Source organism: Chiroxiphia lanceolata, chromosome 21, assembly GCF_009829145.1.
Source record: "Chiroxiphia lanceolata isolate bChiLan1 chromosome 21, bChiLan1.pri, whole genome shotgun sequence".
NCBI classification, from domain to species: Eukaryota; Metazoa; Chordata; class Aves; order Passeriformes; family Pipridae; genus Chiroxiphia; species Chiroxiphia lanceolata.
In genome coordinates, this window is record NC_045657.1 from 8651766 (window position 1) to 8664890 (window position 13125).

The 13125-nt window shown below is 44.3% G+C and overlaps 1 protein-coding gene across 4 annotated transcripts in view; it reads left to right on the top strand.

Annotated features, from left to right (window-relative positions):
- Nucleotides 1–2580: 2580 nt before the first annotated feature.
- Nucleotides 2581–13125, top strand: part of TNC (tenascin C) — a 73332-nt gene continuing 62787 nt past the window's right edge. Inside the window, exon 1 of one of the 4 annotated variants that reach the window (XM_032708268.1) lies at nt 2581–2852. The gene's annotated coding sequence lies outside the window, so the exon portion shown is untranslated. The remainder of the gene's footprint in view (nt 2853–13125) is intronic. The other 3 variants (XM_032708269.1, XM_032708270.1, XM_032708271.1) reach the window with 3 other exon arrangements.

The following is a 13125-nucleotide window of genomic DNA, read 5'->3' on the forward strand; positions in this document are numbered from 1 at the left end:
AGTGGGTGGAGAATTATTGGAGAAAAAAAATAGTTTAGATTTTGATTCAGCAGCTGCTGGCAGAAAAGATTTGGCAGAAAAGCTGGTATTAGCAAATGCTCCCAAAATAAAGCCCACAGGTTGCTCTCCACGGTTTCACTCCAAGTATTTTGTGTAGATTTATCTGTGTGGACAATGAAATTAAGTGTTTTGCAACTGTTTGTTTTGCAATTGTTTGTGAAAGAACTGCAGGATGAGGAACTGTCTTTTCCTGAGTCCCATTCTGCTTTTATTGGAAAAATTGTGTTACATCTCACATGCAGGTTTTGGTCTCGAGTACACATTTAATTGAATTATAAATCATCCCTAAATCACAGAATATTCTGAGTTGGAAGGGACCCACAAGGATCATCTAGTCCAACTCTTCAGTGAATGGCCCATGTGGGATCAAACCATCCCAGGGGGGCTCCACAGCACTCTAGAACTGGGGCAGAGGGAACACAGGCTGGTTCCAGGACCAGCTGCAGAATATTCTGAGAATTACACACAAAAATTTGAAGACTTACTCATGACTCCATTCAATAATCCCATTACACGTGAGAGTGGTGGATATGTCGGGAACAAGATGTACTTGTAAGAAATCAGCAATCCAAGAGGGTCCAAAGCTTTTACCAGGAATTAGGAAACATTTCCGACCCTCTCTCCACCACAGGCTCATTTCTTCTCTCAGGGCATGAGTGTTACGAAACACAGCACAGCAAAAAATTAACACAGAAATTGGGAATGAGCGTTCATATTCAGAAATAACTGAAATTTGTGCCACGTGCTGAGGGAGGGAGCTTGGTGTGAGCTCAGAGATACTGCTGGACATAAGAGAACACACACATGGGGTCAGTGTTATAAATGAAAGGCCCAGCAAAGGAAATTTAAGGAGTTCAGTGGGCAAAAGAGTTCTACCTTTTCTGGTCTCCAAAAATAGCCATTCTGAAAGAGAGAGTCAGAATTTCAGGGCCAGGAACTCCCCCATCCTTTTCTAGATGTGCAGGATGGGCCGAACCTTCCTGGTAGTGCTGGGCTCGTGAAGCAGCAAAAAGGAAAAAATCCTGAACCACGGAATCAGAGAATGTCCTGAGCTGGAAGGGACTCACAAGGATCATCAAATCCAACTCCTGGACACCCCAACAATTCCAGGAGTTTGTCTAAACATTCCTTGAGCTCTGGCAGCCTTGGTGCTGTGCCCACTGCCCTTGGCAGTGCCCAACCACCCTCTGGGGGAAGAACCTTTTGCTGAGATCCACCCTGCCCCTGCCCTGGCACAGTTTTGTGCCATCCCCTCATGAAGTGCTGTGTGAGCCCCTGGAGCCTGGGAAAGGCCAGCTGGGAGGGGATTCCTTCAGAATGAATGATCCAAAAGGCCCAGGCAATCAATTTTTTTCCTTATGAGCATCTTTGCTGCTGAGTAGGATCCCAGGAGTGGTGGGTTGTGTTTTCAGTGTCCTCAGAGACGTTTGGGGAAAACCTTGCTTTCTAAATCATCCAACACAAGAGCAATTCCATCCTTTATCTAGAAGACAAACCTGAAAGTTAAAGATTCATCTTCCTCTCTCCCCCTGTGCCACCCACCCCACAACTAAAAATACTCAGAGGGGACCCAGCAGTGAGAAGTAGGCAAGGGAGAGGCAGGTTTTTAGTGTCAGGTAGGAGGGAAACCGGTGTTAATGAGGATCCTTTAACTGTGATCTTTTCTTTTTGCCACCAGCCCGAGGTTCAAGGGTAGTCAGAGACAACAAAGAGCCCTGCCAAGGTCCCAGCTGAGCTCTCCGTGTGTCACTGACAGCTCCGGGATGGGAAGCAGGGAAACCAGGAGCCTCACAAAAGTGTTGGGTTATCTTTACACACAGACAGCCAAGTAATCTCTTTTTTTATCAGATCTGAGAAGAAAGGGAATCCCTCCTGTGTGTTCCCTTCAGGCTTTTATCTCTCCTTTTCCTTTTTTTTTTTTTTTTCACAAAGACTCGGGCTACAACTCTGCTCACCAGACTTTTCTCTTGATTTCTCCACTCTTCTCCCTATGGAGTGAAAAAAGATGCAAAGGAGATCACAGGTTTGAAAAGATGGGGATATGCCAGCCCCTGTGTTCGTGTAAATCTTAATTTTTCAGCTGATTCCAGTGGAGTGGGGTCAATTTACACTAACCTAACCAAAACCTGTGCATGAAATGTAACACAATAATTTGTGTAGGAGTTACTAGAATTTAAACCCTGCCTGTGATTCCCCTGGTTTGATGTAAATCCGCTACTATTTCACAACGTTAAAATGAGGGAGATGAGGGGGATTAAAACTCCTGCTAACGTGCTCTGCTGATGCCGTAAGGAAAATATTCTGCTTTCTGAGTCATTCGCCCTGAGCTGACTTTCTCTTTGAATGGTTCAGGGGTTTCCTTCTTTAGCCATAAATTGCATGCAAATTCTTTTTCTCTGTGTGTGTGTGTGTGTGCCGTCTATGACAGCGTGAGTCTGGGAGGGTGCGTGTGCCTCTTTCAGAAGCAAAGCCAAAGCGAGGGGCTGTTCCTTTAAAGCAACACCGAAAAAAAAAAAAAATGCCTTCAGGCGTCCTATTACAGTGGAAGGAGCCAAGGATCAGGATTTGCAGCTCAGCTATATAAACCCGGCAGGATCGGGCTGATGTGACCACTTTGCTTTGCTGTCAGAGCTCTCCGTGCTTCACACACCCGCACACGGCATCAGGCAGCGCAACTTCGCCGAGTTTTGACAGGACGGCAACAAAGTCGGGAGCCGGGAGCTGATTGAGCATCTTATTTATTTCATGGAGACTGCTCCCAGCGGGATCTGAGCTCCGGCAGAGGCTGGAAGGTAAGTCTGCTTCCTTCCTGAATAACAAAATTCAGGAGCTCTTCTCCCCCAGTGACCCAGTGTTCTGTCATGACCCTCATCAGGCTGAACCGTCAGGGATCCTCTCAGGGAATGGTTTGGAATGGGAGCACGCCTGGCTTTGAGTTTGTCTTTATTGTCCGGTGTAACGATGTCAGAAATGTCCCAGTCTGATCCAATGAATGAATGGAGCAGGAGTCAGTTCAGTGCTGGACATCCCCAGAAACACCGAGGGAAACCTAATTGACAGGAAGGGTAGGAAAGCAGATTTGGGGTTTCCTCTTGGCTGCTGGAGTGATAGAAATATTTCCCCCATCCTCACTTCACGAACCAGACGAAACCCACGTGCAGGTCCTCACTCTCCCAGGTAACTCTTCCTGCTGAGCTCTTTGTGACCGGATGAGGGTCGGGCCCTTTTCTGTGTTAATTTACTCCCTGCACACTCCTTTTCACCGAAGCCTTTGTCACCTTCCTCCCCACCCCCTCGGGGCTCCAGTTGCTTTTAAAACTCCGGTAACATCAGTTTGCAGTGGGGAGCAAAAGACAAAGGCAAATTCAACTGGTATCTTATTGCCGGTACTTTAGGGGAGGGTTCTGGGAGCAGGGGGGTGAATTCCCCATCATCGTGGAAAAACAGACACTCACTTTATGTCTTGACTACTTGCTCCCTGGTGCTCTGAGATTTTCTGCATGACTGTGTCTGCACTTCCCACTCAGGCTCAAATTGGCTTAAAAAGGAGAAGCTGACTGGGAGAAGGTGAGCACACGTAGATTCATTTAGCAGCTAAGCCCACTTATTGAAGACTTCGTGTTACATCACCTTTGCAGAGTTTTCCCTGCCTGATTTCCTCTCCTGGCTACCAGGAGAGAAGAGTTTTTGGCAGTTAAACTAAACTTCTGTGAAGTCTGTGTGATACAGTGGAGGAGAGTGATATGTTCACATTGAAATGATGGTGACGTGTCCTCTTGGCCAGGGGAGACGTTGTAAAATTAAAAAGCATAATAAAGATGTTTATCAAATTTTTCTTCATAAAAAATTATAAACCAATGAGGTGGATGTGATTCTATAGACTGGGTAAAAGCCATATTGTCCAGCTGTTGTTTGGTTTTCTCTCCCAGTTTATTTTTTTTTAATCATATTGGGGATTCATTTTACACACTTCCTGATGAATGTTATACTTGGGGTTTGTTTGATTGTGCTGAGGTTGTGCTTTTGCCTTTTAAAGACGTTTCTCTTGATTTGTGAGGCTTGATTTTGAAGAGTTTTCTCTGTGATTTGTGAAATCATAGAATCATAGAATGGTTTGGGTTGGAAGGGACCTTAGAGTTCCACCAGCTCCAACCTCCTGCCATGGGCAGGGACACCACTAGACCAGGTTGCACAGTTTAAGGGTGGGCTGTGGTCTGAGAATGAGCTGGACAGTGGGGACCAGTGACAGCCCTTGGAATCCTTGGAACTCTTGTAGAAATGTGTTGGGGTGTGTTTTGGGGTGTTCCTCACTGCTACGGGGAACTCAGGAGCAAATCCAAGCAAATGGACTTTGGTCAAATGACACTGTTTAGCCAAAGGAAGAGAACTGGTCTGTGGGCAGTTCATCTTCTCTGGGAGTGACTTTGGAAAGTGGCTGGAAGAGTTCTCAGGGTGCTGCCAGTGCAGGTGCTGCACCTGTGCCCAGGTACCCAGGGAAGGGTGTTCACCTGAGCTGGGCAGGGACAGGCAGAGTGAGAAGCACTGCCTGCTCCCCTCACTGACCTGTCACACTCACCATCCTCAAACTGCAAAATTAGCATTGTTTTCCCATATTTTTTCCTCATTAATTTTATCCTCTGGCTCCTTTCAGCCCAGAGAAAATTCTTTGCAAGTTCCAGCCCTTAATCCTCTAACTACAGTTACTCTATCAGCATTTCCAAAGCTGAGGGAAAGCCAAAGGATCTGCTGAAAAGCCCTCAGCCTGCAGATGAGAATTTCATGTCTCAGCTGGAGAGGAAGCAGAAATTCTGCTAAAGAGATCTCTTCCAGGTACATGGTGGTCACAGGGAGAGAGAACCAACCAGTCCCAACTCCCCTTGTTGAAATAATGATGCCTAAAGATGCTAAAACTTACTGGGAATATCCCTAAGCACAACCTTAAATGTGCTCCACGGATTCTGAGCAACTTAGCTGGAGACTTTTTGTTAATGGAAATCTATTCTCTTTTTTTATCATTATCATCTCTCCTCAGTGTTCACTTAAACTTAACTATCGTGTTGCTATAACAGCATTTCTAAAGGTGTTTGACATTCAGCTCAGGTGGCTTATTTTTCATATCACTTCTTTTTATAAAATATCTAAAAAAAGCCAAAGTCTATTCATGTATCAAGGTGTTCTGACTTGCTATAAAGAGACTGTCAAAGTTTGGTTTTGAGCATTGTTTCGCTTTTTGATAAGAAAATGAGATTAAATGGTAGAGTCTGTTCTTCTCAGGACTTTTTCATCCTTTTCAAGAGTGAAGCAAAACCAAAAAGCAAATGTGTAGTGAAACAGTGATGTTTAAAGCCAGAATTTTAACCCTTTCATCCCTGCTGGTAGAACCATTTGGAAAACTAGACCTTCTTGGGCAGTTCTGTGGTTATTTTCCTGGTACAACCCAAAGGTACCTGTGTCCATCCAGCTTTGTGTCCAGAGGTTTGAGTGGTGCTAAATGGCATTTAATGGTACTGGGTTGTCTAAGGGGTATCTGATGTAAATGGTTGTCCTGTAAGGGAAAACCAGCTCCCATTCAGTTGGATATTTCCATTGGGGAACCCTGGTGTCTGTGGTTGAATACTGAATTTGGAAATAAGCTGGAATGCAGGGAGGGTGGTGTCTGCTTCGTTATCAGCTACACATTTACCTCTCCTAACTCTGGGACATATATTGAAGCATGAGAAATTCAGATTGGTTGAAAAACAGATTAATTTGAAGGCTGTGGGTTGATATATTTGTCTTTGGACAGGTGCCATCACAGTCTGCTGAGCTGAGGGGCCATTGACAGTTTTAAGGTCCAGTGGCTCATAAAACTCGAGGCTTAGGAATGGCTGATTTACATCACTGCAAAGTCAGAAATCTCAGCTTTCCAGTAATAAAAAGGGATTTGTTTTGAACAGTGGCAGTTTGAGATATAGGGCTTTAAAACTGGGCTCTGATTTACCAACGGGCACTTTCTCAGACTTAATTTCTGGTGTGAGTTTAGCACACCCTTCTCAAAGACTGAGCTCTGGACCAAACCCCGTGGTTATAAACTACAGGAGTCTGAAACTACTGTGAAATGTAATAGCTCCCCTTAGTTGTTTTAAGGAATTTGCTGATGTAATATTGCAGAAGAATCATTGATGCTGAAGTAGGAAACTAAGGAAAACAGCAATCAGAGGGAATTGAGTAAGTGTTTGATCCTCATCCAAGCTCAGAAATTGCAAAACTAGTGCAATTGTAGGACTAGTGAGCTCTGGACAGAAAACATCATAACTTGAGCTCAAGAGCTGAAAAATAAGGCATGTGCACAGATTACTTATGAATGTATAAGGTGCAATTTAATTAATTAAACTGCTTGATATCAAGGTGGACTTGCTGTCCATGGCTTTGGTTGGTTTGTGCAGGGGTTGATGAGATGTTGATGTTGCTATGGCATTTTAGGGCTTTGTTGTATTAGAAGAAGTTTAGACATAATAAGTGATGCTCCCTGCCACAGAGAGCTTACAATTGCTATTATTAGCTGTTCAAAACAAGTTCTTTGCACAGTGAAGAGAAAAAAGAAGGAAGAAGCAGAAGAATGAACAACCCCAAGAGACAATTTTGAGCCGTCGCGGTTTCCACCGAGCCCTGGGGTTTGTCCAAGTGTGAAACCAACCCCTCACTCAGTGCTCACTGTCCACTCATGTGTTCAACCCCTGTCCAGTCTGAGCTGAAGTTAAGTACCTTCCACATGTGGGAAAAGTTAGAAACTGGGCATTCTTCCAGCTACTGAAATCCTTCTGAAATCCCTCAATGGCTGATGTAACCGAGCGGCGTGGAACGGGCAGACGGGGAGGAGGAGTCAGGGAGGGATCCTGCCTGACAAGGGATGGCTCTTGATCCTGCAGAAAGAGTTTGGGCTTTGACAGAAGGAAGTTTGAATCACTTAATGTCTCTTTTGAACATTGTATGAATGATATGTGTGCCCTTATAACTAGACATGGCCCTGCTATAACATTTTCTGGACTTCTTTATGTATCATTTCTCTCTTATATCCTCTCCATCCTGTTGCTGGCAAAACAGCAGCAAAAAATCCCCACCTTATAGATATCTAGATGTAGAATTTAAAGAATACTAATCAATATAAATACATAAATTATATCCCCTCACAAACCAATGGGAGATTTTGTTGCTCAGCTCATGGAGTCAACGGGAATAACTCTCCACTTCTGATTTTTGTTTGGCTTCTGCATGAGCGACTCACCCAAGATAAATCCATCCCGAGTTGATCTCGTCGCAAGAAATTTCTCCAGATTCACATCCTTAATTGTCTGTAGTTTCAATTAAACCAAGGTGGGATGTTGCCAAGTTTTCAGAACTTCCAACTGGAGCGTCCCAGGGCACGAATAGCCCGTGGCATTTTGTATTCTTTGGGCAGCAGGGGACAAGGTTGCCAAGTTTGCATTCAGTCATCCATCACATATTAGCCCACTGGAGGTCCATTCTTCCCTAGCAATGGGGGAGCTCTGCTTCCTACTTAGAAAGATTACTCACACAGAAAGCCCTTTCCCCCAAACCAGGCAAGAGAAAGGGACCTTTCTTCAATTCACAGAAACGCTCCCTTTCCAAGCTCCCCACAAAAATGATATTGTTTCATGCTTAGAAAACATATTCTTTTTAGTAATTGAGTCAAAAGTGCAGGGTGGCAGGACAGAAATCTTTAATACAGATTTTCAAAACAATTCCTTGAATTACAGGCACAACAAAGGTCTATTGTAGTGGGCTGGCTCTTCCCATGCCAGGCTGTGGCATTGACTATATGTGTGCATAGATATTGGCCAGGATACTCCCAGGGCTCTGAAATGGAGAGCCTGGGGAAATTCCACTTTAATGGTTTTCCTTTAACTGTGTCCAACATGGACCCGGACTTGACAAATCCATAAACTTAAAATCACAAATGCTAATTTTGTAATTGAGATTGTATTTCAAATTAAGATATTTACCATACTATTGATCTAAACTGTCATGATTCTTCTTGAAACTGATGTTCTTTTACACCATTCTGGCAGCACAAAGCTAAAAGGGGATATAAATTCTTCTGAATATGCATGACAATTCAACTGTGAGACCGTTTCCCTGTGTGCCCATCAGAACTGGCTAAAGAGTTATTTCCACCATTAAGGAACTCCTGCTGGAAAGGGGCTATAAAAAGCTTCATTTCCAAGACAGGAGGTAACTTTCCACTCCCAAAAAATCAAAAGAACTGGAAGCAGACAGACAGTTTTCAGTGAGTTTTGAGCTTATCTCAGGGGCAGGATGCAGAGTGAGCAGGTGAGAAGGGGCAGCTGGGAGCTGAGCACTCTTGGGACTGTGGTTTTCTGCCTCTTTGGTTCAATGAAAAGCCTTTATTTGGACAGGAAAGGGTCTCTCTGAGTGTGTGCTGTGCACTTCAGCACAAGCCCTTGGTGGTTATCTGCCCTCTTGGCCAGGCATGATTTCATCTTGGCAGAAGCCAGTTTGTCAGGCTTTCCAAAGGAGCTCAGTGGCCACTTTGCTCTGGGCTCTTTGTTTTTCCTGCTCCTTTCGGAAAGCCAACCTCCTTTGGATGTGCTGAATCCTCCTAAATGGCTTCTCTGTGCTGTGTGACAAAGGTCTGTGCCAAGAAAGATATAAAGGTAGCTTGTGATGTGTGGGCAACCCATTCCTCTTAGTGAGACCCAGTGTAATGCATATTTTCCCTTTGCTTGTGGCTTGTACTTCCCTCCTGCATTGCTTGTACCACAGTAATTCAGGGCTGACTCCCAGTGAATGCTGCACACTGTGGGCTACAAGTCAGAGGAGAACAGGATACATATTAAGGGAAAGGTCCCAGATCATTTTTCTTATTGAAATATTTTGGCAGTAGTAACAGTTTCCAGGAAAAAAAAAAAAAAGCTGGCATTTCCCATGGAGAGCACTCCTTATGAATGTCCTATCTATTTTTCCAGTTTGGTGGCCAAGCTGAGTGTTTATAGGAGGATATACCATCTACAAGCCAGGGGATTTATATTTCCACTGCCAAGTGTTAATTATGATGTAGACTCACACACTTTACAGGTTAGCAAGTCAATCACAGGGATCCAGCACTCCAAGTGCTGCACTTCCAGGCAGGATGGAAAGACTGCAGCACCCAGACAGTGCCCTTCTCAACTGCATTAATACTATTTGTGCTTTATTGTCATTCTCAGGCTGTTATTTCATATACTGTTTGTTTGTCTTAGCAATTGGGATTTGACAGGGGTCAAATAGGAAATGTAGTTTACTACCAGTCAGAGGTGTGTCTATCCATGTTTTCCCCATCCTTGGATGTGGTGCCTGGGCTCTGGCATCTCTGGGAGCTCAGTGGCACTGTCCTGCCTGTGCTCCCAAAAGCCCCATGCTGAGGGAAGGTCATTTTGGACACACAGTTCATTGGCTTTGGTTTGGTTTGGAACCCTCCAGATTTGGGTGATGGTCCCATTGGCATCATTCAAATGGGCAAAGTCTCATCCATAAGAGAAAGGAACTGATCCTGGATAAATACAGTGCTCTCCAGGTTGTGTCCTGTCTCTTTTGTATTGTTTATGCTGCTCAGAACACGTGGAAGAACCCTTAAACTGTGCTGCTGTGTATATACATAAAACTCCCACTTGAGATAAGAAAAGTGCAATTCCTGTAAATAGAATTGTAAATCATGGAATCCCAGAATGGTTTGGGTTGGAAAGGACTTTTAGATCATCTCATTCCATCCCCTGCCATGGGCAGGGACACCTTCCACCAGCCCAGGTTGCTCCAAGCCCTGTCCAACCCAACCTTGGACACTTCCAGGGATAGAGAGTCCACAACCTTTCTGGGCAACCTGGGAATATGCCTGCCTGGGTTATATATGCCCTATATATCCTATAATCGTGAATCCTAATATCCTATCACTAAAAACAAAAAAATGGGAGCTTATTGTAAATAAAAACTGAGTTTATGGTGTCCAACTCCAATGGTTTCACCTGGGGAAAGAAATGTTTCTGCTTGCATGAACAATTATTAATTCCCTTTGATACAGGGTATCAAATATACATATTGTACATGTACAGTACACGTGCTTGGCATTGCCTGAGTTATCCAGCAGAGCCATTTCTTTCTGCAGAGGATGCCTCAGCCTGATCCCATTTGCTCTGTGCTCGTATAGGTCAGGAGTGCTGCTCATGGAGTAACTGGGGATAAACCCAGTGTGCCAGAGGGGGAATTAGAACCCAGCGAGCGTTTTTCATGCACAGAGTGGCACTTCATTGTCTGCATTGTTCCTTGTCCCCTTCCCTTGAGCTGGCACTGCTGAGGGGATGGGTTTCTCCTGTGCAGACTCGAGGGGCTGGCAGCCAAATTCCCCTGTGACACAATCGCATTGATTTCACCGGGGATCCGCTGCTGGATAATTGAGCTCCCCAGCCCTGCTTTTATTCCAGGGCTCCAATTGCTGTCAGCTCAGGCAGGTCTCAAGTCACTGTGGGTTAAGAGAACGAGGTCAGATGTTGGTGGAGGTCTCCTGAGCCTCCCATTAGTGTGACAGTGCCCAATTTGCTGACGTTTGAAGCGGCAGCTCTCGGATTTTTGTCCGAGTTCAGTCACCATTACCACTAATCACTTGCTCAGGGCTGTGTTTATGGCTGTATTTTCCATTACATTACATAAGTTTACATTACATACTCTGCTTTACATCAGACCACTGAGAAACACCCTCAGACTGGACTTTTCAGAAACACTCTCTCTTCTTTATTTTTCCTAAATGCCTCGCGCTCAATTTGTCTCATATTTTGGGAATCTGATTTCTATTTCATTTTGTCTCGCCAAGACTGATTTTATTCCGTCCTCTCTTCATTACATATTTTTGTTCTGGGATGAGTTTGCTACCCCAGGTTGCCAAAGATGCAAATTCTTGATGCTACCACATGTGACAGAACTAGGCCACGGCAGATCTGCAGCCTGGGGGCGATTACTGGAAGTCAGATTTCAAGGAACTCCTTCTGTGGTCTTAAAAATGTGCACATTCCTGAGTGTTTGAGTGTTAGTACCAAGGACAGAGGAGTTCCAGCAGGGAGGAAAAGCTGCCTGAGGAAACTAATCATTGGTTTAAAAGCAAAGGGCTGCCTGGTGAAGGGTCACCCATATGTTTCCTCAGCTTCTTTTAGAACAGGGATCTAAGTCTGCTCATAACCAGTAATAATATTTCTGGTCCCCAAGAATAGTGCAGGTTTTTATGGCTGAGTTCTGAGGTGTCTTTAGAGATGTCATTTCAGTGCTTTAATAAGTATATTGTTAAACCAAATTAAAATTATAAACGCATGCAAATATCCATAATTAATTCTGGAATTATCCTGCTGCCTGCTGACCAATATCATCTGCAGCAGTTCATACCCCTTCAACACTTTTTATTATTCCACACCAATATAAATGTAAATTGTTCATGCTCCTAGTTACAGCAAAGTCATTAAAACAGAAGAATTCCACATCACTCGCCTCTGGACGTGACATTCCTTCGGCTAAAATAACTTTAAGTATGGAAAAGTGTGGTGCTGGGTGTGTGGGGGAGAATTTTGGCTGACCTCCTCCTCCTGACCTCCAGGAGAAATTGAAAAAACAGCTTCCTCAGAGATGCTGTCTCAGTGCCATTCACTCTTACACCATTAATATGTCAGTAATTTATGGTTCTGACAAAAGTTCCTTATTTCTACCGTGCAGTTTTCACCAATATTTTTGGTAAATACATTAATTTGACATCTTCTTTTTATGGCAGATCATTTATTTATTCACCTATTCTAATTGTATTTATCAAGAGTATTGATGGCTCATTTCCTACCCCTCATTATCTGATGTTTGGTACCTCAATCATGAAATTTTGGGACAAATAAGACTGTCCAAGCTCCAGAGCTGCTTTGTTCTCAGAAATCTTGCTCGGCACGAAAGGAGTGGGAAGAAAACCCAGAAATCCTGAATTTCTGCTCTTCCCATCTCATCACAAAACCATCTAGAACTTTGTGAAACGGGCTCTGGAAAACCTATAGGTGGTTTTGGAAGAAATGCTGCGGGGAAGGGCCTGGAACTGAAGCCGAGCTTTGCCCGTGGCATGAACACGAGTCGCTGTGATTCATGAGAGCACACAAACCTCATGGTCTGAGACTGCATCAGCAAAGCCCTCAGAACATTTCAAAGTGAAGCCTACCCAGAAAATAATGAGCTCCCGACAAAGTGTAGCTTGGCAAAGAAACTTTCCAAAGGCAAGTTTAGAAAACCGTCGATCTTTTCCAGCTCCGCGTCTTTGCCGGGAGGAGGGAAGAGCCAAGAGCCCGAGCGAATGCTTTTGCTATTAGGAAAGGCTTTATTAGAAGGTACAGGACGTACTGAAGAGGCAGGAGTGATTTCTGCTGTGAGATTATGCACAGAAGTTGCTTTGGCTGTGAAAGATTTGGGGTTTTTTTCTGTTGGTAAAAGCACTAATTGAGGTTTCTGTGTCCGTGGCCCAGAGTTCTTGTGTCTTCAGAGACTAATGGGGGAAAGCCACTTTTGTGCTGGAAATGCAAACAGGGGTTTCAAGCAGAAAGTAAGTGAAAGGAAGGTGTGAACCATCCCTTCTGCTTTCCGTGGAATCCCTCAGAGATGACCCATTTCCACAGCTCTGCCGCTGTTTTTAGGACAGCGAGTTTTTCTGAAGCCATTGTTGCCTTTGCTGTTCCCATCTCTGGTGTGTCCTGCTGTTTCTAATCCACAGGTTTTGTCTGGGCTGTTACTGCTCGTGGCTTTTTCTTCTTTTTCTTCTACTTTTTTTGCAGTAGCCCCTCTGACAGCTACTGCAAAACCAGAGATCGCCTTGCAGATGTGAGAAAACAGTACTTAGGAGATGCATAGTCCTGTCTTTTCTTTTTCCCTCCCGAGTTTGTAGCAAATTGCTCTACTTGGCTGATTGCTGTGCCCCCTGCCAGGAGCCTGAATGCAGCTCAAAGGCACCCCACTGACCTGCTTGTTCTGTTTCTCTTTTCCGAGTTCCCATTTCCAGAAACT